The sequence below is a fragment of the Vulpes vulpes genome, chromosome 6, assembly GCF_048418805.1.
Source record: "Vulpes vulpes isolate BD-2025 chromosome 6, VulVul3, whole genome shotgun sequence".
NCBI lineage: Eukaryota > Metazoa > Chordata > Mammalia > Carnivora > Canidae > Vulpes > Vulpes vulpes.
Window position 1 is genome coordinate 92,225,978 of NC_132785.1, and position 25,111 is coordinate 92,251,088.

The 25,111-nt window shown below is 37.2% G+C and overlaps 1 protein-coding gene across 1 annotated transcript in view; it reads left to right on the top strand.

Annotated features, from left to right (window-relative positions):
- The first annotated feature begins 672 nt into the window (after positions 1-672).
- Positions 673-25,111, top strand: part of FBXO34 (F-box protein 34) — a 138,564-nt gene continuing 114,125 nt past the window's right edge. Inside the window, exon 1 of the mRNA XM_072761627.1 lies at positions 673-940. The gene's annotated coding sequence lies outside the window, so the exon portion shown is untranslated. The remainder of the gene's footprint in view (positions 941-25,111) is intronic.

Sequence of the window (25,111 nt, forward strand, 5' to 3'; positions counted from 1 at the left end):
CACCAGCCACATGTGGCTATTGAGCACCTGAAATGTAACTAGGGTGACCAAGGACTATATTTATAATTTTATTTAATCTCAAGTAATTTAAATTTACAAACTCGTACATGGTTCAGTTATTGGAAAGATTTTAGGTATGTTTGTAACAACCTGGGTATACTTTTCAATTGTAAATTTTATGATCTTTAAATACAGGCTAAGCTTTCCAATGAAAACGGAAAGTCTAATTTGAGATCTGCTATACTGAATTTGGGAAACATGGTACAAAAAAGAAATATATATATATCTTATATTTCTTTATAATCTGTGTTGAAATATTCTGGATAAATTATTGATATATTGAATTAGAATCTATTACTAAAATTAATTTTACCTGTTTCTTTTTTCATGTGGCTATTAGAAAATTTTAAATTGAGTGTGTGGCTTGCATTACGTTTCTGTTTGGGAAATGCTGTCATACTTATGAAAAACATTGCTATTTGAACTATCAGTGAGAATGGAATGTCTCATTTTTACTGAGAAGATCTGAGCCCTGTGGGTTATGTTAACACAGGGAAACAGCCTCAATTTCCAACCAAGAGCTTCAGATAAGAGGTTTTTAAATTGTAGTTTCCAAGGAAACAGGTAATCGGAGTAGAATATTCCTAACAGAACTTCAAAATGTTTCCAATAGAAGGCCAAGGCCATGTAAACAATGTCTCTCCCCTGGCTACACAGCCCCTGTCCTTTGGAGATTATTGCCTTTTTTTTTTTTTTTTTTCTTTTTTTAAACCAGTGATATCTGTTGTTCTGCTTTGTTCTTATTGCCTCCTGAACAAAAATTACAGAGAAACTTCCGTTGCTAAACCGCCCCTGCTTCATGACATCACCAGTTTGATGCTGATCCACACATCTCCCAGTACCTCTTCAGAATCCTTCAGGAACAGGCTCAAACCCTGAGGTAAGCCCCTCCCAAGTCTCTGTTGCCCAGACATTCCAGGGCCTGGGAGAAGCCTTATGCTTTTCTCTTGAAGCAGAAGGTAAATAAACCAAACTTTAACTATAAATGTGTTCCTAGTGGTCTTCATCTGATGAATGTTACCTAAGGACATCTTGAAATGGAGTCTTGAAATCTTGAAATTGGATTCCAAAACGGAGCAAGATGAATTATTCATTGATTCCAGAAAAATTTGTAATATAAAGAGTGGAAAGCAGGTTTAGAGTCTAATCAACCTGGGTTCACGTCCTGGAGCTACTCAATTTCTGTTCTCAAACTTCATTGAAATAGGTAATATCAAAACATCTATTTCATAAGGTGGTAAGAATTTAATGAAATCTCCTATCTAAAGAGCTTGGCATAGCAACTGGGATACAGTGAGCACTTTAAAATGATAATTACTGTTAGCTGACCACAAAGGGGAAAGTTAGCATGAGGATCAAATCCTCATTTGTTTTCTGGACCAGCCTTGTTTCTGGCAAGGCAGGAAGTGGGGGCTGGGTGGTGACTGGAATTTAACTCATTAATTTGCCTCAACAGTTAAAGCTAAAAGGTAAAAGGGGCTCTAAATTTTCCACTGGAATTAAAAGATGAGGGAATTGCAGATAATGGATTCTCCTTTTTCAGAAATGTGTTCTGCTTTTCCATGCTTTATTTTTGTTTATTTTTTAAAGATTTATTTATTTATTTGCGTGTGTGCGTGTGCGTATGAGAGAAAGAGAGAGAGAGAACGCACACGTGAGTGAGCACCAGCTGGGGAAGGGAGAGTGGAGGAGAGAATCCTCAAGCAGACTCTCCACTGAGCACAGAGCCCCATATGGGGCTCAGTCCCAGGACCTTGAGATCATGACCTGAGCTGAAATCAAGAGCTGGACTCTTAACCGTCTAAGCCACTCAGGTGCCCATGTTTTTACATGTTTTAAAGAGGCTCTTACTTTCTATGCCTAATAAACTTTGAATGTTTAGTGGCTCCAGACTCCCTGTAAACCAAGCCTTGGATTAGCAGGCTACCACAATGAGAATAAGGTAGTAGTGAAAAGAATGTGGGCTTTGGCCCCATAGAGACATGGATGTGAATTCCAGTCCTACCACTTTTTTAATACATAGGTTAAAGGTTACATATGGCTTTGGTCAAGAGACTTACTTCTTCCAAAGCCTCCCTTTGGTTGGACAATACCTTCCTTATGGAATTTTAAGATAAAGTACCTGACAAATAATAGATTTTCAATAATTGGTACTTTAACATATTAACAATGATAACAATAAAAACAATATCCAATAACAACAACAACAACAACAACAACAACAACATCCTTGGATCTACCAATAGAAACTATATGCATATCTGATTAAAATATTGAAAAATGAAGAACAAAGAGATATTGCTATCAAAAGTTAGTAAAAATAGGGCAGCCCGGGTGGTTCAGCGGCTTAGTGCCGTCTTCAGCCCGGGGCCTGATCCTGAAGATCTGGGATCGAGTCCCACGTCCAGATCCGTACATGGAAGCTGCTTCTCCCTCTGCCTGTGTCTCTGCCTCTCTCTCTCTCTCTCTCTCTGTGTCTCTGATGAATAAATAAATAAAATCTTTTTATAAAGTTAGTAAAAATGGCAAAATTTAGTGTTAGCTGGTCACAACTATAAGCTGATAGAGTCTTTCTAGAAAACAAGCATAGAAGATATTTCCCAAACAGTGTCATTTGCCATAAAGAATGGATAAGATTTTCCCTAATTCACAGCACTGTAAACCATTGCTTTGGAGAAGCATTTTCCCCCTTCAGTGTCCATTTTGAGATTTAAGAAAAGTCAAACTCATTCAGACTTTTCTCCTCCATTTATTGCTGCTTTCTTTCACCAGTCATTAGAAGCTATGGGTTCTTCCCTCAGAACCAGTCTTGGAAAACAGCAAAAATGCGGTATGTTGATTGACATTTTTATTATGTAGATGTTCTATATAAAGTGACAAAGAATTAATTTTTATGCTGCTGTCAACTCATTTGGAAGTGACTGAAAACACTTTTCAAGTTTTCTGTAAAATTTAAGCATACACCTGCAAAATTATCTGTGAAAATGTATAAATATGTAGTTGACAGATTGCAATTATTTAAAAGTTACACACACATATTGACAAATCTTGGAAGGAACTGTGTGATGTGGCAAGATTATGTGGAGCTTTCTTGTATTTTAATTTCTACTATGTAATAATAGTTTTTGTGTGATAAACAGTAGCTTAAAAATTCCTGCAAGTACTCAATATGTCCCTGAAGATCTAATTAAATGTTAAAATCTTCAGTTATTAAAAAAACACATCTTAAACACCCACTTCTTTCTTTAAAAGAAAATGTTTGCTGAAGAATTAATTATATTTTATATATGCTATCTATTACAAATTAATAATTCTCTTTTTGTTAACTAGTCAAGCTATTTTTAATCTCCCTATTATATGTAATCCTTTAATTAACACCTTTTAAAATGTCAGGTTTTGTTCAAGCTTTTCTTTTCAATCCAACACTTTTTTCTTTATTTCCCTGGTCTTTACAATAGGAGAAAGAGTAACAATTTTTTAAAACTATTTTTAAGGGGTACCTGGGAGGCTTAGTTGGTTGAATGTCTGTCTTTGGCTCAGATCATGATCTCAGGGTCTTCTGATGGAGCCCACAAAGGGCTCCCTGCTCAGCGGGGAGCCTGCTTCTCCCTCTCTCTCTCTGCCTCCCCCGCTCATGCTCTCTCTCTCTCTCTCTCTCTCTCAAATAAATAAATAAATAAATCTTAAAAAAAACCCACTATTTTTAAAAACTGAAAGAAGTAAAAAGAAAATACCAGTTAAGGCAAAATGTATACATTTACAACACCACCTGTCACTCCTCACCATTGCCACCTTCTTTTTTAGATTTTATTTATTTATTTTAAGGGGAAGGAAGGGGCAGAGGGACAGAATTTCAAGCAGACTTCTTGCTGAGCACAGAGCTCTCCACCAGGGTAGATCCTGATCCTGAGATCATGACCCCAGCGGAAATCAAGAATCAGACACACTTAACTAACTAAGCCACCCAGGTGCCACAGTTTCTGATTATCTTTTTAGGAGAGAATCCCAGATTGGGTGTAACTGAGTAACAAGGGCTCCAATAATTTAGAAATTACACAAACATTAAAGGAAGTTATCTGTGACAAAATAGAAAAGTTCAAATGCCATCCATGTACAATGAGAAACATTTGCACAAAAGAAGACAAAGCTAAAAGGAAAAGCAATGGAATAGCAAAATGTTTGCAATTCATATGTCAGATGGAAGTGTGGGATTTAAGAGGAAACTGATAATAAATTTATTTGGACAATAACTAGGAACCAGTGGGTGTTTTATTTATTTTTTATTTTTTTTATTTTTTTATTTTATTTTATTTTTTTAATTTATGATAGTCACAGAGAGAGAGAGAGAGGCAGAGACACAGGCGGAGGGAGAAGCAGGCTCCATGCACCGGGAGCCCGATGTGGGATTCGATCCCGGGTCTCCAGGATCGCGCCCTGGGCCAAAGGCAGGCGCCAAACCGCTGCGCCACCCAGGGATCCCATCAGTGGGTGTTTTAAAAAAAATGTGGGCAGCCCAGGTGGCTCAGCGGTTTAGCACCACATTCGGCCCAGGGCATGATCCTGGAGACCTGGGATCCAGTCTCACGTCGGGTTCCCTGCATGGAGACTGCTTCTCCCTCTGCCTGTGTCTCTGCCTCTCTCTCTCTCTCTCTCTGTCTCTCTGTCTCTCTGTCTCTCATGAATAAATAAATAAAATCTTAAAAAAAAAATGAGAGCTAGGAATAAAGGTTCCCTCCCAGTTCTTGAGAGAACTGATGCTCTGATGCATGTGCTAAGTCTATGTTCTTAGTGACCACAATATATTCTTGTACTCAGATCTGATGTATATGTTACATTAAGTTGAAATTTCACGACTAAATACATAATGTAACTTAATTGATAGTGTATATAGGAATTGTGATTTAATTTCATAGGGCTGGAATAGATTATTAGAAATGGTTTTACTGGATGATTTTCTTGTGACTGATAATGAAATGTTTGGATTTCTTTTGAGAGACTGCATACTCATTAACACTGCTTTGTTACTCTTGTTAATTTTTTGTTAGTGTTTCCTTTTAGTTGTTTCCCAAGTGTTTTTTTTTGGGGGGGGCAAATTACTTGTGCATCTGTATAAAACTAAGGAGATTTGTTTTACAGTATGGATTTTTTTTTTTTTTAGGAAGTGTTTATAACATGGGAAGGAATTTGCTATTGAATTTTTAAAATAAGGGCCTAGTGCCCATAGGCATATTTTAATGTGTGAGTTCTTTATTAAATATTTCATAAATATTAATGAGACTATGTGTTTAAAATAGCTTCATGTCTTTATTTTTAATTAATCTACTTTTTGTTTGAAAAGAATTGCATGAGCATAATAAAAAAATAGAATAGAAAAGTTTAAAATGAAAAAAGTCTTCCTCCTCTCCCCAACTCCATCCTCTCCTTCCCAGCCCCTAAGTCATTTTCTAGGAATCATTCTTGTTAATAATAGCTTCTGCTTTTAGTTTATCATATTTCAATCTTATAAAATTTACATAAGAACTATTGATATTCCACTATGAAAGATTAATTTAACATGAACCAATTACCCTTTACCTCTGGATTTTATCACTTACATTTTTATATTTTTAAACATTTCTTAGTACTTACCTATGTTCTTAATAACATACTTAAAATGTTTAATCCTGAATTTATCAAATTTAATATGGATCGAGTACCCACAGTGAAAAATGAGAACATTACTCATCTTTCTACTTCTATCTATTTCCCAATTTTTCTCAGTTATATTAATATACCTGAGTAATACTATATAATATTAATTTATGTTTTCTCTTTTCCATTTCTCCATTCAAGCATGTCATGGGCTCTACATTTTATCACTTCAGGGGAGGTTTTAGGACAAGGAGGAAAGCAAAATTAACTTGTCAAATTTTTCCTGGCTTTTGTTTTCCTTTAGCCTAAACTCATTGAGTTGCATAGGATTTGAGAAAGGGAGTGTGATGGCACAGAAGCAAGAGGTGGGGAGAGGCTTCTTCTGGAGATTTCATGAAGGTGGTGATGAGAAGCTATGTGATACTCAAACACTGTGCCATCATATAACCCTGTAAGGTGTGGGTGTTAGAATATTTTGATGAAGGCAGGACACTGGCACAAGGTTCCCAACTTCAGCTAGGACTCCCATATCATGTGTGGGGCCCCAAAGAAGCAGAGATCTGATGCACTGGAAACAACCATTTCTTGAGGATCTCAGTTACCTGAGCACAGATTACTGATGACTGGAGGGTCCCCTTTCTCTTTGATACTTTGGTAGCTGTTACTTTGGGACCCAGGGAGAGCAGAGAAATCCCAAGAATGTTTGTGTTTACATTTCCCCTCAATCAGGTCTTGGAGGGGAGGTAGAAGGATAAAGGGGATATTCCCCAGAGGCAGAAATTAAATTGAAATGTAGAAGATAAAGTGATATTTCTTACATACTTGAATTTATTGGGTGAGGTTCATATCCTGCCACATAATTTTTAAATTGCCAAGGTTTATGATATTGACATGCTACTCTGTAATAGAAGTCTCCTGTACTTTGGGCATTGTTTGCTACCCAAAGTGAGGCCAATAAACAGGATGTATGATTTTATGATTATATAAGTATTATTTACTATAAAGCAAATATTGTGATTGGACTAATTTAGAAAGAAACCAAATCCTATGACATTAAAAATTTGCTGCTTAAGGGCACCTGTGTGGCTCAGTCCAATAAATGTTTGCCTTCAGCTCAGATTATAATCTCAGGGTCCTGGAACCCAGCCAACGTTGGGCTCCCTGCTCAGTAAGGAGTATGCTTCTCCCTCTCTCTCTGCCTCTGCCCCCTCACTTTTGCTTGTTCTCTCTCTCTCAAATAAATAAATCCTTGAAAATTTTGCTGGTTGAATCTTTCTTTCGTTTTTTTCTGGCTCTACTTAATTGCCATCATTATTTTATAATCTGATGCCTGGGATTCTCATTTCTGTGCTGAAATCCTTCTGTGCTGAAGGATCCTCTCGTACTTTTTTTCAGATAGGAGTATGAATGGTAAATGTTTTATTCCCAGATGTCTTTCTTTTGTCCTCATGCTTAATTAGCAATAAGGCTAAGGTTTTTTTTTTCTTAAATCTGCCTTTTGACATTTGAAGACATTACTCTATTTTCTTCTATATTCATACTTTTTATCCACTTATTCTAATAGATTAAGGGAAGTGAATTGAAGTCTGTATTTTCTAGTGTGTTTCTATTTTTCCTTGTATCTTCTATAGTTTTTTGTCTTATGACTATTGATGCTATGTTATTTGGTGCATAGATTTTATATTTTCATTGTGAATCTTGCCTTTAATATTATAATATATCTTGTTTAATGCTCTTTTGGCACAAATTCTTAAGTTACTACAAGTCTGGCTTTGATTTTTTTTCTCTCAGGCCCCAGTAATCTCACCAGAAACCAACCTGAGTAAACTACAGTAGTAGTTGTACAGCCAATTCTCTCTTTAAATTTGCTGATACTGAATCTGGATCTTATCTGAGACTTTTTAGAAAGAACATGGACGGGCTTTGGTGTCCCAAGATGCAATTTCTTCTCTATTGATTTCTTCTCCATTTACTTTCTATTTTCCAAATAGTTCTCAAAATTTCTGGTACACTAATGATACTCTGTTTTCTACTGATAGGGTTTTGTGCTTTTAAAACGATCCATCTTTGGAATTTCAGTGGGAAGCGTGAGGGTGCTGCACGAATCATGTGTCACAGTCTACACCATGACCTGGAATCTTTCCTCTAACAGAATCTTAATAAGCTCTACATTTATAGGAATAAAACATTGTTTAGTGTCCATCCATTTTCATTTCCTTCTCCTCCCCCTCCTCCTCTTTCTTCTTCCACGTCTTCTTCTTTTTTAAAGATTTTATTTATTTATCCATGAGAGACACAGAGAGAGAGGCAGAGACACAGGCAGAGGAAGAAGCAGGCTCCCTGCAGGGCACTGATGCGGGTTGGGATCCCAGGACCCAGGGATCATGCCCTGAGCCTGGAAGGCAGACTCTTAACTACTGAGCCACCAAAGCGTCCCCATTTTCTTCTTTTATTCTTCAACATGCATTTGCATGCTAAAATAATTTAATTATTTAATTTATCATCCATATACTTTTCCTTAATGTTCATTGAAATTTTCAGTACTGTAATTCTCTTTTCTCCCCATCCTAAAAATGTAAAATACTGAAAAAATCTATTTGAATGATGTATGTCGAGGCAGCATTCAAAAATTTCAGTGTACATTTTAAGCCATATTAATGTTAGGTAGCCATTATAGAAGGCATAATTCCAAAGGGAATTATAGCAATTTGTAGTCAGAATATAGTACAATAATAAAAAACATATCAGTAAGTTCAAAGATTTGAGTAGATTACTTGCATGTAATTTTATTCCTTAAAAAAAAAAACACTTTTATTTTCCCCAGATACAAGCTTCTCATAACAAGAAATCCTTAATCTCTAGATCTCAGTTTCCCAGTGGTACTTGAGGGGACCCTGACTGTGTGTGATTAAGTGTTAAAATGAGTGATACCAAAAATGAGGACTCTAGGGATTCAGAGAAAGTTACCCAGTGGATTCCATGGGAGAACACAGAGTCCAGAGCCTTGGGTTGGACCTTAAGAGGGAAAAGACACAGAGGGGCAGAAGGAAGGCAAAAAGAATACTCAGACCACATGAGGATAGAGAGGTGATGAATTCCAAGGTTCTTAAGATCAGGAGAATCAGTAAAGCGTCATCACCCCAGTCCAGCCATGGCCACTTGTACAACGATATGATAATTACTCTGAGATAGTGAGGGTTCCATTCCAGACCACAGGCACTTCCCTTCATGGAAATTGGCGAGAGATGGAGCACAGGAGTCAGGCCTAACATGGGTCAGCAGGAACAGACTACAGCATCTGGCCAGGGGCACAAGACTCTGAGACCCATTCTCCCTCATGTTAGGACAGGTACCAATTGAGATCAGGCTCTTGTAAATAAATGATCAGATTAGGCCAGCAGATTCTTCTGTAGATACACCCAGGGCAAAGAGATCCCATCTTCCTGATCTGTGGATCTTAGAGCTGTGCTTTGAGGGGCTTGGGGCAGGGGGAGCAGAGAAGAAGGTTGTAATTTTATTCTTACACTTTCTTCCTTTCTTTCTCTCTCTCTTTTTTTTTAAGTTTTTACTCATTTATTTGACAGACACAGAGAGAGCACAAGCAAGGGGAACAACAGGCAGAGGGAGAAGGAGAAGCAGGCTCTCGGCTGAGCAGGGAGCCCCATCTGGAGCTTGATACTAAGACCCCAGGAACATGACCCAGGCACCCTTATTCTTAGACTTTCTATACATTACCACCTCCAAGGCATTTCATAGCTAATGGCTAATAATATTTGTAATAAGTCATTTTTTTCTTTATATGCTAAATTTTCAGGCAGAAAGTTATATACTCAATTTAACTATAAATGATGTCATCATCTATATGATCTCAAATCCTCTTTTTGAGAATAAATCTTTTTTCCTCCTTAATAGAAACATTAGCTCACCTACTTTAATTGTTAGCTTCATCGGAATCTGTGTAATTACTTTTCATTTTAGAAATCTAATTGCTTGAGTCCTACTTTAAAGGAATCAAATAGCAGTAGGCCTACTCATTATGTAGTGGCAGCTGAAAGCCCAGAAACCATCATACAGGCCTGTATTATGCATGTGTCCAAAAATTTAGACAGACAGCTTCCTTATAGGACTGTAAGTCAGCTGTGTTAAAAGCATTAAAACTGAACACAACAACAGAAAATTCCAGAGGGAGTATTAAGAATGAGAAATTTCCCTGAACAGTATGAAACTATTTTACAATAGATATTTTAGCTTATTATAATAAATTTAAAGGATTCTAAAATTGTCATTTTAAGTTAAAACTGCACCACCAGCAAGAAAACAGTACAATGGATGGATAACTCATGGGCATAATTACATTTTGAAACATATAGCAATGAGAATTAAGGAAGCACAGCAACATGGATAAATCTCACACACACACAATAATGAGTGAACGAATTTGCAAAAATGATTGATACACATTCATCCATTCATTTATTCATTCTTTTTTTTTTACTGATGTAAGTTCTTATATAAAGTTCAAAAATAGTCAAAATATATTTTTGTAAATGCATACATAGGTGGCAAACCTAAAGAAAGGCCAGAGAGTGATTAGAAAAGTAGAGATAATGGTTACCCTTGAGGAGAGGGAGGAGGATGCCATCAGTTGAGAAGAATACAGGTGGCTTTTAAGGTACTGGCATTGTTCTGCTATATGTCTTAATCTGGGTGGTAGTTACATAGGAGTTTACTTTGTAATTGCTCTTTAAATGTAAAAGAGGCATATTAAGAAGTGAAAATCCAATAACAAGGTATTTTATAGTCTAGGAAGCCCAGCAGTTTACCCTTTGGCAAACTCAAAGTCATCACAGGCACCTGGTATTATGTGTGGAGTCGCCAGATTTAGCAAATAAAAACAAGAAACTATAGCAAGCAAAAATAGGGAATGCTTAGTTAAGTGTGAATTTCTGATAATGAATGATTTTTTAGTTTAAGTATATCCCCATGCGATATCTGGTCCCATGCAATATCTGGGACATACTTATACTGAAAAATAATTCATTGTTTATCTGAAAGTACATGTAACTGAGCATCCTGTATTTTGTCTAACAATCTTAATAATGTGGACAATTGCACAAGCAGAAGCAGTTCTCAGTGAGTGGAGTACCCAGAGAAGGGTCAAGGGAAGGGAAGAAGAGGAAGAAGTCTTTTTTATTTTTTTAATTAATTAATTTTATATTTTTTTAGTATTTTGGAAGAAGTGTTAAAATAAATTAGCCTGACCCTAAACTCCTGTTTGAAGAACAAAGTAATTAAATTTGCTGAATTCACCCATTATTCCAGTAGTTCAGGAATAATGAATCCATGTGAAGTACTATATAATTTCCATTAACAAGCAAACAATATCAGCAAATGCTTAAAAGATCCATCAGTGTTTTCCCTAAAAATTGTGTATCTCTTACTGTATCAGTCTTTCTTCTGATCACTTTAGGAGATACTGTGAAAGATGCCTGATAATGCTCATTCTGTGGCTAATGCTTTTCTAGTTAGTAGCCAATGATTAGGAGTGAAGTTGTGAGGCAGGTTGTTTTGTTTTGTTTTGTTTTTACAAATATTCTGACAGCCTACTATAGGCCAGGAAACCATCTTAGACTCAAAGAACGGAATAATGAATGACACAGACATAGTCCCTTCCTATGAATCTCAAAGCCTAGGGCCTAGAGGATGATAAATAGATACATTATCTATTATGCACTTGGTAAAACATTATCCAGCAATAGTGGATATTTGCTTTTTTGCTGCCCAGCATTCCTCTTTATTTGGGGAAATCATCCAGACCCCCTTCTATATTATCTGGTTTGGGTGGAATTGACCCCCTAAACCAATTGCCACAAAGGACAATGCTTGAATTAAGGATGGGCATATAATCCAATTAGACTTGATGATCCCAGGAGCGCCTGGGTGGTTCAGTGGGTTAAGTATCTGCCTTTGGCTTGGGTCACAATCTCAGGGTCCTGGGATCAAGACCCGCAATGGGCTCCCTGCTTAGTGCTGAGTCTGCTTCTCCCTCTGCCTCTCCCTCTGTGATCTTTCTGGCTCTCACTCTCTCTCAAATAAATAAATAAATCTTAAAAAAAAAAAAAAAAAGGCATGAATTGATGACCCTAGTAAGTAGAAGCTTCCGGAAAAGAGAAGCATTCATTCTTGCATTTGGTAATGGTCACCAGGTGCTAACTTGAAAGGAGCCATCCAGATCACCAGTGTTATCAGATATACACCCCCAGAGGGCACTATCCATATGCAAAAGATGAAGTCAATGCCAGAAAAAGCATCCTGGTGACATTGTGCAGCCCTGGTTCAAGATAAACCTGAAACTTCCCCAACAGATTTTTCAGTTAAATTTAGGCAATAAAGTCATTCACTTCTCAAGGCAGTTTGAGTTTCAGTTTTTTTGCCATTTGTAGCATAGAGTCCATAACTGATACAATGAAAGTTTAAGAAGCCATAAATCGTTTCCTGTCCATTCTCAACCTCCAGTTTTGTCCCCTAGAGATAATTACTGTTACATTTCTTTCAGACGTTAAAAGTATGCCTTTTAATGCAAATAGAATTGTATTGTATGTGTGGTTTTACCACTTGCTCTTTTTAAACTGATGTTGTATCGTGGACATCTTCATTAGTCCATGTGTAATATTCTGTACTTTGGGTACAGAATTTTTTTTCAATTTTTAAAAAAGATTTTATTTACTTATTCATAAGAGACAGAGAGAGAGGCAGAGACATAGGCAGAAGGAGCAGCAGGCTCCCCATGGGGAGCCTGATGTGGGACTTGATCCCAGGATCCAGGATGACCCCCTGAGCCAAAGGCAGAAGGTCAACCACTAAAGCCACCCAGGTGTCCCAGTATTATCATCAATTTAATCTGTCTTTCATTGATGGAAATTTATTTTTTCCTCAGTTTTTTACTCTGATAAATGGTACCTTTATACATATAGCTTTGTGCATTTATGTGACTATATCCAGAGGAAAAACTGTAAAAACAAAATTATTCTTTCAAAGAGAATGTGCATTTAAACTTTTGCCCCCTAGAATGATTACACCAATTGATACTCCTCTCAGAAACACCTAAGAATGTTTCTCCTCATCATTGGTAATACTGTTTTGTCAAATATGACAGTGAAAAGCAGTATTGTTTTCTTGATTTGCATTTATTTCATGAGTATATACACATAGACACACATGGAGAAACCCATACATGTGTAGGCTATATTATAAATTTGTTAACTATTGTCTTATAAATTCCCCATTTCAAATCCTTTGCTAATTTGTTTTCCTATTCATTTATATTATCTTATACATGTGTCTTTGTATATTACAAAAATAGATCCTTTTATCATATATATTTTAAATATATTTTCCCAAATTTGTTGTTTGTCCTTGAACATTATTTCTTTATTCCTTTTTTTTAAAGTATAACATTTCAAACATACAATAAATAGGAGAGAATTATATGATGAGCACCTACATGCCCACCATCCAGTTTTAAATTTTTTTTTTTTAGTTTTATACTCTTTTATTGTTTGTATAGTACAATCTCTAGTAGCAGAAATGTATGCACAAAAAAACATTCAAATAAGAGTTCAGAGTAAAAAAAAATTTATCCCAAAGGACATTTAACATATATGGGTTTCACAGCTATAGTGTATCTGCGCCCCCACATTCCACAGACTGCTCTTTCCCATCAGGAGGACCCCATCAGGGACATCGGGAGCAGGGAGGGCAGGGGAGCTGGCCCAAAGCCATGGTCAGGCCTCCTCCCTCTCCCCACCTGGCACACTGAGGCCCCCGCAGCAGGGCAGCAGGAGGCTTCAGCACAGGCACAGAACCCACAACCCCTCGGCTGAGCAGAGGTGGAGGAGAAAAGGCTGCGGAGAGCAGGACACAACTCTCCATGGGGAAGGGAGGCAGGAGACCCCTGTGCATCCAAAGGTCCCCAAGCTGCCCCTTGGCTGGCAGGTGGCCCCCTATGGGCTGCGTGTAGCTCCCTGCTTGCCCCTGAGGCTGGAGTTTTACATTTTACAATATTTGCCTCATTTTTTTTCTTTTTCTTTTTTTTTTAAAAGAGTTATTTGCTTATTTGGGGGAAGTGGAGCATGCAAATGGTGAGAAGAGCAGAGGGGAGGGAGAGAGAGAATCTTAAGTTGACTCCAGGCTGAGAGAGGACCCCAAAGGGAGGCCCCACCTTGCAACTCTAAGATCATGACCTAAGCCAAAACCAAGAGCCAGACGCTTAACCAACTAAGCCACCCAGGTGTCTCACACCTTTTTTCTTTGAAAAAATAAAATGTTACAGACTAATTGAAGCTTCTTTTATGCTCCCACTGATCCCATTCCTATTTATCTCTCCCCAGAGGTAATTACCATCTTGAAGGTGACGTGCATGTTTTGAGAGCCTATATACCTGAAAACCCCCTCATAGGCACCAAAGGTTTAAATATTTTCTTGTCTCTCAGAAAAAAAAAGGCAGCAATAACAAATGGGTTGCTAACAGTTATTCTCAAGTAAGTCATACCAGAATCTGCAGGCATCTTTCTAAGACACATTAATTTCACATTATTACAATAGGAAGGCATGCAAAGTTCCCATGAGAAGCTGTTCATAAACTGTGCTAGCCTTCTTATTAATGTTGCTAATAAAGAACAAAGAGGAATCTGCCCATCAAACTTGCCTCAAATGAGGTCACTGAATTATGACAGGATATATTATGCTATAATTTATTTTTACCCCAGAACAGGTTATTTTTAAAAAGTCACTAATACCTCTTTCTACTAACTTTGGAGCAGACATTAATTGGGGTCAAAACCCTTGTGTCTGTTTCCATAAAAGTTGAGCTTATGGCAATTGGGTGTGTTCAGATCCACTTGAACATTTGGAGAATGAAGAAATTTCATAAATAGAATGATGAAATCAATATGATCGTGTCTGAACATTGTTGCAGAAAGAAAAGAGTGTTAAAAATTCTTTGAATAATTTCTAGTCTTTTGATAGTCTGAAACTTATATCTTCATTGATAATTTATAGAAGAACCCAAACTAAATTTTGCCTCAACAAGGGAGTCACCTGTGATTGACAAGCACCTTAATCAGTATACCTCTATGGTTTTACACTTTTTTTTTTTTACAGATTTATGTTTCTTTTAAAAATGTCTATAATTTTGTAAAATTGCAAAGTTTCTAAAAATTGCATCATACTGTGCATATCAGTCCACAATTCACTATGGTTATTCCAGCATGACTTCCAAATTTATCCATATTGATACATGTAGATTGAATTTTTCATTTTAGGGGCACGTGGGTGGCTCAGTGGTTGCATCTGCCTTTGGCTCAGGCTGTGATCCTAGGATCCTGGGATTGAGTCCCACATCCAGCTCCCCTTAGGAAGCCTGCTTCTCCCTCTGCCTATGTCTCTGCCTTTCTCTCTGTGTCTCTCATGAATAGATAAATGAAATTTTTTTTAAAGAATACTTTTTTTAAAGATTTTGTTTATTTATTCATGAGAGACACACAGAGAGAGAGGCAGAGACACAGGCAGAGGGAGGAGCAGACCCCATACCCCATGCAGGAAGCCCAACGTGGTACTCGATCTGGTCTCCAGGATCATACCCTGGGCCAAAGGCAGCACTAAACTGCTGAGCCACCCGGACTGCGCATAAAAGAAATTTTCATTTTAACTACTGAATACTATTCCCTTTCATGAATTTATCTTTATATTTTAAAATTAACAAACATTGATTATTCCCTTTTGTTTCCTCTAGTGAAAATAATGCTGCATTGAACATATTTCCTTGTGCACATGTCTGAGAATTGCTCCACTGCATTTAAGAGGGACATTGCTAGTCTGCGAGTGCTGCATACCTCTGAACTGAATGTTGCCAAATTGCTCTTCAAAATGGTTCTATCATACAATTTATACTTTCCCCAGCAGTAAATGAAGGTTCCTCTTATAAGGATTCTCATATAATTTCTGTCTCTGGTATTTTTGTTTTGGAGTTGTGTGAATTTGAGTAATAGTATAATTTATCAAACTCTTGCCTTATGGCCTATGTGTGGGATATGTGTGTGTGTGTGTGTGTGTGTGTGTGTTCTCATGTTTAGAGGGCTTTTTGATTATGTTTCGTTTTGTCAGTAAATGGTTATTGCAGCTTACTTGCAAATACAGTTGCGCTGTTCATTTTGTTTCATAATGATAAAACTGAAAAAAAAAAGCACTTAGTAGTCCAGGAATCTGGTAATCCTGCAGTATGATTCTATCCAGATCATACAACACTTTGCCTGCCAAATATTAAAAGGGACTAACAGTTAAATTATGTAAATTCAAAAAAAACTATCATTGGGAAACTGTGCTAACCACTGTGTGTAACAGGCAGACATTTTTTCATTGAGAGGTTTTCCCTCACTGCACAGAACTGGGTTATGTTAATGTAGTGTTAATAACTGTATCAAGTTCAGGGTGAATAGTTAATCTGGAGGGTTCCAGTAATGATGTTTCTTTTCCCCAATCTTCCTGTCCTAGTTCTTCTGAATAGTGTTCACTTTGTTTTCCTTATTAGATCAAATCTTAAAGTTTCAGGAAAGTCCTAGGTGTAACAAAGTTCAGGCTAAAAATTTTTGCAGTGTAAGCTTATCCAGGGCATTAAACTTTCTTATACTATCCCAGCTAAAAATAAATGAAAATTCCAAACCAGTAGAATAACCAGATGTGACATCTGCTGAGCTATCCTGTATAAATAAGCAATAAATTACAGAGTGAACAAGGAATTTGGCAGGTGTGGTAAATCAGGAATGGCTTTTTGACATAAACTGATATTTTTACTTCTGGAACAATCGGAGGCATTTTCTTATTTTACATGTTCAATCTTTCTTATAAAGCATATTATTTCATAACAGTATAAAGTGTAACAGCAGTTTATGAGACTATCTCTGAGTGTACAGGGATTTTTTTTTCCTTCACCATCTAAAAGTCCCTAAATGGAGAATTCTTTCCTCAAGATGTACATTTCTCCAAATTATATGTGAAATTTTTTTTGAAAGAGCTCGACTACTTTAGGAAAATTTAAATTTTGCATAACCAAAGTCATTTTTAAATTTAATTTTTATTTTTTTAACTGATTTTATAAAGTAATCTCTACATCCAATGTGGGGCTCAAACTCATAACCCTGAGATTAAGAGCTGCATGCTCCACCAACTAAGCCAGCCAGGTACCCCTCATTTTGTTTTTTTAATAACTCACAATTTTTAGAGGGTGGCATAATCTTTAAACCCTTTTAGCCATACCTGGGTTTTTAATAAGAGCTTAAAGAACATAAGTCTTCACTCAAGACACATGGAAAGACATGCCTAGTTTACAAAACCTTCTTAGATTCTTACGGTGACATATTCATAATCCTGATCTCTCCATGGCAAACTCCAAGGTGCTTGGGTGACAATTGTGTTGTGTTATCTCCCATTTATTACCTTTGGTTTTTTAATTATTGGAGCTCACTGTTTCCTAAGTCTGTGCCTGCCATTTACCTACCGTCTGACTCCCTGATTCCTGACTCCATGTATGTCAGCTCTCAAGTGAAATGTGTAGACTCAGATGCAAAGAGGGAAACGGCTTTTGCTTTAGATGATAGAGATGGCTTGGGAAGCAGGCATTTGTTCTGAGCAAGAAGGCCAAAGATCCTTAAGACAACTGCTGTCATGGCCGGGAATAACATTCTACAGGATTAGTTTGTTTCAAGATTGACTTTAATAACTTTTTTTTTTCAGAAAAAAATGAATGTTCAGACTCCATTATTCTTAGCCCATTGTCTTTTGTCCCCTTGATTACGTTTTTTTTTTTTAATTTTACTTATTTGACAGGGAGAGAGACCACAAGCAAGGGGGACAGCAGGCAGAGGGCAAGAGAGAAGCAGGCTCCCTGCCCAGCAGAGACCCCAATGTGCGGCTCAATTCCAGGACCCTGGGATGATGACCCAAGCAGAAGGCAGATGTTTAACCTACTGAGCCACCCAGGTGGCACTCCCCTTGTCTTTATTACATTCTTATAGAACTAGTTAAACATTTAAAAAATCGTTTTAGAGGAGATGAAGTTACCTGTAATCATTCATTTAGTTGCTGAATGACTATGACTATAGAATACTACTTTATAAGTAGTGAAGCCTAGACCAAAGATCTGGATTCAAAGAGCAACAATTAGTATAGAAATGTCTCTTGTTTGTAGTTCCTACTAGATGCTAAGTGGTTGATTTATTAGTTTAAGAAAGATACTTTACTGCATTGTAACTGCCAAGGAGTGAAAATGTTAGAAGCGTTGGCTGAGTTGTATGCCTGGGGGGAAATCTTCTATGTATGAAATGTGAGTGTACTATCCTATCATATCAAATAGGCACAAAGCCTTTTAGAAAATCATTAGGGATCAAAAATAAAAAATCATTTAATATGACAATATATATATTAAGATACAAATTGAATTAATTATTCCTCCTTTGGATACTACCTTGAGTGATTTTTTTTAGTGCATATTAACTATATTTTGAAGGAAAAGGAATGTAACATTAACTTTAGTCCTGAGAAGAGCAATTTCAGTCAATGCATTTAATGTCTTAAGCTGCTTATATTATCATCTTCAGTGGTATACCAAAAAAAGCTAATAGTTCCTCTCTTTCACATCTGGAACTTACAAATCAATCCTGTTCAGTAGTTTGCATCTCTCCACACTCACTAATAAACTCCTAGCAGCTGGTGCTTGGTATGAATCTCTTCCTAATTAGAGAAGCACATGCTATAAATTTATCATTCTGAATGAAAGCAAAAATGTTTAATCTGTTTCTCTGATCCTTTTTGCTTTACTGTCCATTAAGCAATCCCTAATGACCATACAGTTCATCACACAGAGTATGGGGTGATAGGATAACATGGGCTTTGGGGGTATATTGCTTGGATTTGAGTCTAGGGCTCTAACTAGCTGTGTAACTTCTGGCATGTTACCTAATCTCTCTGAGCCTCAGATTCTTCATCTGTAAATAGAATATTCCAGTTACCTCACAAGACAGTTATGATTAGATGAAATAATACATGGGACAAGCACCCATGTATTATTTAAAAAAAAGATTTTATTTATTTATTCATGAGAGACACAGAGAGGCAGACACAGGTAGAGGGATAAGCAGGCTCCCTGAGGGGCGCTTGATGTGGGACTCGATCCCGGGGCTCCGGGACCACTCCCTGAGCTGAAGGCAGATGCTCAACCACTGAGCTACCCAGGTGCCCCCACAAAAATATCCTTAAAATTTTTTTAGTTATTGAAAATTTCGAATGTATTCAAACTGGGAGAAGGGTTGTACCCTCATTACCAATGATTCAGCTTCAGCCATCGCTACTCATGGCCAATGATGTTCATCTATATCCTCTTGGTGCTCCCCTACTCCTGAAAGGAATTATGAAAAATAAATTACAGATATCATATCATTTCCATCCTTAAATATTTAAGTACATATCTCTAAGAGGTAAATTTTTTTTAAAGTTTTTATTTGTTTATTCATATAAGCAATCTCTGCACCCAGTATGGACCTTGAACTCACAACTCTAAGATCAAGAGTCACATGCTCTTCCTACTGAACCAGCCAGGAACCCCAATGCAAATTATTTTTTTAAGCATGACTAAAAAGTCATTATCATATTTAAAAATTAACAAATATCCGGTCAGTGTCCATTTCCCCAATTATCTCATTAAGTATTTATTTATTTATTTATTTATTTTTAAATATTTTATTTATTTATTCATGATAGACATAGAGAGAGAGAGAGAAAGGCAGAGACACAGGCAGAGGGAGAAGCAGGCTCCACACAGGGAGCCCGATGTGGGACTCGATCCCGGGACTCCAGGATCATGCCCTGGGCTGAAGGCAGGCGCCAAACTGCTGAGCCACCCGGGCTGCCCAAATATTTAAAGAAAAATTAATACTGATTCTGCACAAACTCTTCTAAAATATGGAAGAGGAGGGGACACTTTGCAACTTATTTTATAAGGCATGCCAAAAGTAAAGACATCACAAGAAAAGAAAATTAGAAAACAATATATCTAATGAGCATAGATGTTAAAATCCTTAACAAAACACTAATTAGCCAATGCAATCTAGCAACATATAAAAAGGATTATATACCATGACCAAGAGAGCTTTCTCCCAGAAATGAAAGATCAGTTTAATACCTGAAAATGTGATTTTGCTCCTTAATAGAATAAAGAACAAAACCCCATAATTCTTTCAATAGATGCAGGAGAAGCATTTGATAGAATTCACCAATTTATCCTAAGAGCAATCAGTTAACCAGGAATAGAAGGTAACTTCTTCAGCCAAGTAGAAGATATCTACAAAAGAATTTTCTCTGGGGAACTCATGCTTTCCTTTGTTCTTCCATTTGAAATATTTTATTTATATCTGGTTCCATGTGGAGAGGTCTGGGATAGCCCAGTATCTGGGCCTGGACAAGTGAGACTATTTTCTCAGTGGGGTTCAATTTTAAGAAGTCCACCAGCTCACAGGTATTTGCCATTTATCCACAGTAGTCTTTATTAATAATAAAGGTGATACTTTGTTAGCTCAGTCAGTGGAGCACACAACTCTTGATTTTGGGTCATGAGTTTAAGTCCCACATTGGGTATAGAGCCTATTTAAAAAAAATAAAGGATAGAGGTGCCTGGGTGGCTCAGTCTTTTGGGCGTCTGACTCTTGGTTTCAGCTCCAGTTCATAATATCAGGTGTGTGGAATCAGACCCCATACCAGGCTCTGTGCTCAGCAGGGGGTTTGCTTGAAGATTCTCTCCCTCTGCCCCTCCTCCCCCTCTTGTGCTCTCTCTCTCTCAAATAAACAAATCTTAAAATATAAAATAAAATAATAAAAATTAAAATGTGTAAAGGTGATGCTTTGTCTCCTGCCAGTCCCTAATGCCTTAAACCTTGTGTAATGTCTCAGTTGATTCAGAATTAGGGCATAAGAGAGGGATGGTAGTTGTCGGTCCCGTCAAAGACTCCAGCATGAGGCAATAGAAGGAATAATTTATTGAAAAGTTTTAGATATGCACAATAGTAATCGCTACAGTAATGATTAGAATCTCAGACTTATTTTAAAAGTTGGAAAGCATCCTACCGATCATTTAGATCAGGATTCTAACCCCTGGAGATTAAGTAATGTATACAAGACTATCTAGTCATCTAGTGACATATCAGAACTAGAATCCAGGTTTTCTTTTAGCCTGCCACCCTTTCTACTACACCCTGTTGCTTCCTTAATATGTTGAGATAAAAAAAATTATATCATCTGCTTCCCTGAAGATCAGAATCTTGTCATTGCTGTAGATGAAGAAATAAATGCAATTAAGTTAAGTAATTTTCCCGTGGTAATAGGGCTCAACAGAGGTAGCCCTGGAAATGAAAAATACTACTCTAATTTTAGTTCAAGGCTGTGCTGATGAGCTCATTTTTTCTGTCAAAATGCCAAGCTGAAATCAATGGAAGAGTGGCACATAGTGGAAATACAATCTCTTGTGGCAGAGTCTCTGGTTCATATGTTAATTCCACTGATGATCTCTGGTTCCTTTTCTAGCATGATGTCATAGTATGTTATGGTATTAAAATTTCCTCCTGAAAGAATAGACGGAAGTAAGTAGAATGGGGTGTTACTGCCTAACTCCAAAGCCTGCAATCTTAATTAACCATGATATTTACTGCCTCCCCAGATCTGTAAGGTACAAAGGCAAGTGTTTAGACAATAAAATGAAAGTTTAGGTGAATTTCTAAATGCAGTTAATTTATGTTATTCATAAAAGTAATAGAACTTAGCGCTTGGCTATTGTAGCTTTCTTTCTTTCTTTCTTTCTTTTTTTTTTTTTTACTTATTTGTTTGTTTATTTATTTATTTATTTATTTATTTATTTATTTATTTATGATAGACAGAGAGAGTGGCAGAGACACAGGCAGAGGGAGAAGCAGGCTCCATGCAGGGAGCCTGACACGGGACTCGATCCCAGGTCTCCAGAATCTCACCCTGGGCTGAAGGCGGCGCTAAACCTCTGAGCCACCAGGGCTGCCCTGTAGCTTTTTTTAAATAATCGTCCCTGCAGATCCATTGGTGAAAATGGAATAATGTGAAAGGTACACATTAAACCACCAAGATAACAGCAGATGCTCTTTATTAATCAGGCCATTACTGTTTGATTTTCTACAAAATTTACAAATGAATTTGACTTTGATTTTCTACAAAAAGATCCTTAATCTTATATGCTTTCTACACTGATAAATCATTCATTCACTCATCAAGTAGTTCTTGAGCATCTACTGTGTATCAGGCACTATTTTAGGCCCTGGGGGTAGAGTTATAAATAGAACTAAGTTCCTGATCTCATTGAGCAGAGGACTTTATAAAACAATAAATACAATAGCATCCTTTATTTGCTGCTGTTAGAGATAGGCATAATTCTACTTAATAAAGTTGCTATATTTGTGTTTTTAGAAAAGAAAAAACACAGTGGTCAAATAAGTTTGGGAAATAATGCAACTATAGCCTTTTCTTTTTTTTTTTTTTAAATAAAGATTTTTCATTTATTTATTCATGAGAGACACACAGAGAGAGAGAGGCAGAGATATAGGCAGAGGGAGAAGCAGGCTCCACGCAGGGAGCCTGATGTGGGACTCGATCCCGGGTCTCCAGGCGGTGCTAACCCGCTGAGCCACCCGGGCTGCCCAACTATAGCCTTTTCTTAATGCTTGAAATTACACATACTTATGAAAGCCCCCAAAGATATTAGGCAAAAAAATATCTGCTTAACACTATTTCCTTGACTTATTTGACCTTTTAAACTTTTTTTTCATTTTTGGGATAGTACCAATTAACTTCTCATGGAATTAATCTTCCAAAGAAACAAGTTTTAGAAAACACTGAACTGTAAGAGCTCTCTGTGTTGTTTTGTTTTTATATATGTTTTATGATTCTATATCAGTTGTAGTTCTTATTTTATATGGTTACATTTTTGGAAGACATAAATGGGCCTGCACTAGCTTAAATACACAATAATAATCAACCCTACTATAATAAGAGTCTATTGCACATACTTTTTTCTTACCATTTCCAGGTTGATTTTATCTCTGTAAGCCACTATAACTTTTTAATACTTTTAAATACAAAATAAGTAGAGACATATAGAAACAGAAAACTAGGGCCACCCAGGTGGCTCAATTGGTTAGGCGTCTGCCTTCAGCTCAGGTCCTGATTCTAGGGTTCTGGGATCCAGCTCCATGTTGGGCTCCCTGCTCAGCGGGGAGTCTGCTTCTCCCTCTCCTTCTGCCCCCACCACTTGTGCTGTTTCTCTTTCTCTCTCAAATAAATAAATCTTAAAAAAAAAAAAAGAAACAGAAAACTAAACAAAACAAATGTAGAGCTTAGTGAATAATCACATGGTGGATACCCTTGTAGCCATAACCTGTATCAAGAAACAACTTTCCAGTCATCTCAGACACCTCCCAAAAGCCCCAGACAATTCACATCCACCCCTCTTCCTCTAAAATAACCACTATCCTAACTCATAGCAATCACTCTCTTGCATTTCCTCAGCTACAGTTTAGTCTTGCCCATTGAAAAGAAAACATCCTGTTATTTTTTTTATATCTCCTTTAATCTACAGGTTCTCCTTCACACTTTCTTTTCCTTGTATTTTATCTGTTGTATTACTTGGTCTGATATATAGAGTATCTTACAGTCTGGATTTTGCTGATTGCACTACAGTCTGGATTTTGCTGATTGCACGCTCTTGATATAGTTCAACATGTTCCTGTGCCTTTTGTGTTTCCTAGAAATTGGCAGGTGGATCCAAAGATTTCATCAGGCTTAAATTCGAATCCTTTGTGTTCTTTTTTTCAGAAATTTGGTTTTCACTCTTTTCCTTTTTAATGTTAGCAGCCATTGATACTCAATTTTTAGATTTATTAACTGAAACTTGCAAAAAGATGATATTCTATTTCTACCATTTTGTTTTCATGTATTACTTTGAATGACTGTGTATTGAGATGCATCCCTTCATCTACTATTTGGTTAGCTAATGAAACAGTTTATTACAGAAAAGGCAGGAATAATGTTTGAGTTTTCTCATTTATTTCCCCAGGGTTTTTTTTCAAGATTTATTTATTTTAGAGAGAGGGCATCCATGAGCATAGGGCGGAGGGGCAGAGGGAAAAGGAGAAAGAAAATCTCAAGCTGACTCTGCACTGGGCATAGAACCCAACATTGGGCTCAATCTCACAACCCTGAGGTCATGACCCAAGCCAAAACCACAGGTCTGATGCTCAACTGACTGTACCACCCAGGAACCCCTCCCCATTTTTAAATTTATTTTATTTTTATTTTTATTTTTTTATTGGAGTTCAACTTGCAAACATACAGCATAACACCCAGTGCTCATCCCATCAAGTGCCCCCCTCAGTGCCCATCACCCAGTCATCCCCACCCCCCCGCCCACCTCCCTTTCTACCACCCCTTGTTCGTTTCCCAGTTAGGAGTCTCTCATGTTCTGTCTCCATCTCTGATATTTCCCACTCATTTTCTCTCCTTTCCCCTTTATTCCCTTTCACTATTTTTTATATTCCCCAAATGAATGAGACCATATAATGTTTGTCCTTCTCCGACTGACTTATTTCACTCAGCATAATACCCTCCAGTTCCATCCACGTTGAAGCAAATGGTGGGTATTTGTCGTTTCTAATGGCTGAGTAATATTCCATTGTATACATAGACCACATCTTCTTTATCCATTCATCTTTCGATGGACACCGAGGCTCCTTCCACAGTTTGGCTATTGTGGACAGTGCTGCTATAAACATCCGGGTGCAGTTGTTCTGGCGTTTCACTGCATGGCTGGGTCGTAGGGCAGATCTATTTTTAACTCTTTGAGGAACCTCCACACAGTTTTCCAGAGTGGCTGTACCAGTTCACATTCCCACCAACAGTGCAAGAGGGTTCCCCTTTCTCCACATCCTCTCCAACATTTGTTGTTTCCTGCCTTGTTAATTTTCCCCATTCTCACTGGTGTGAGGTGGTATCTCACTGTGGTTTTGATTTGTATTTCCCTGATGGCCAGTGATGCGGAGCATTTTCTCATGTGCTTGTTGGCCATGTCTATGTCTTCCTCTGTGAGATTTCTGTTCATGTCTTTTGCCCATTTCATGATTGGATTGTTTGTTTCTTTGCTATTGAGTTTAATAAGTTCTTTATAGATCTTGGATACTAGACCATTATCTGATACGTCATTTGCAAATATCTTCTCCCATTCTGTAGGTTGTCTTTTAGTTTTGTTGACTGTTTCTTTTGCTGTGCAAAAACTTCTTATCTTGATGAAGTCCCAATAATT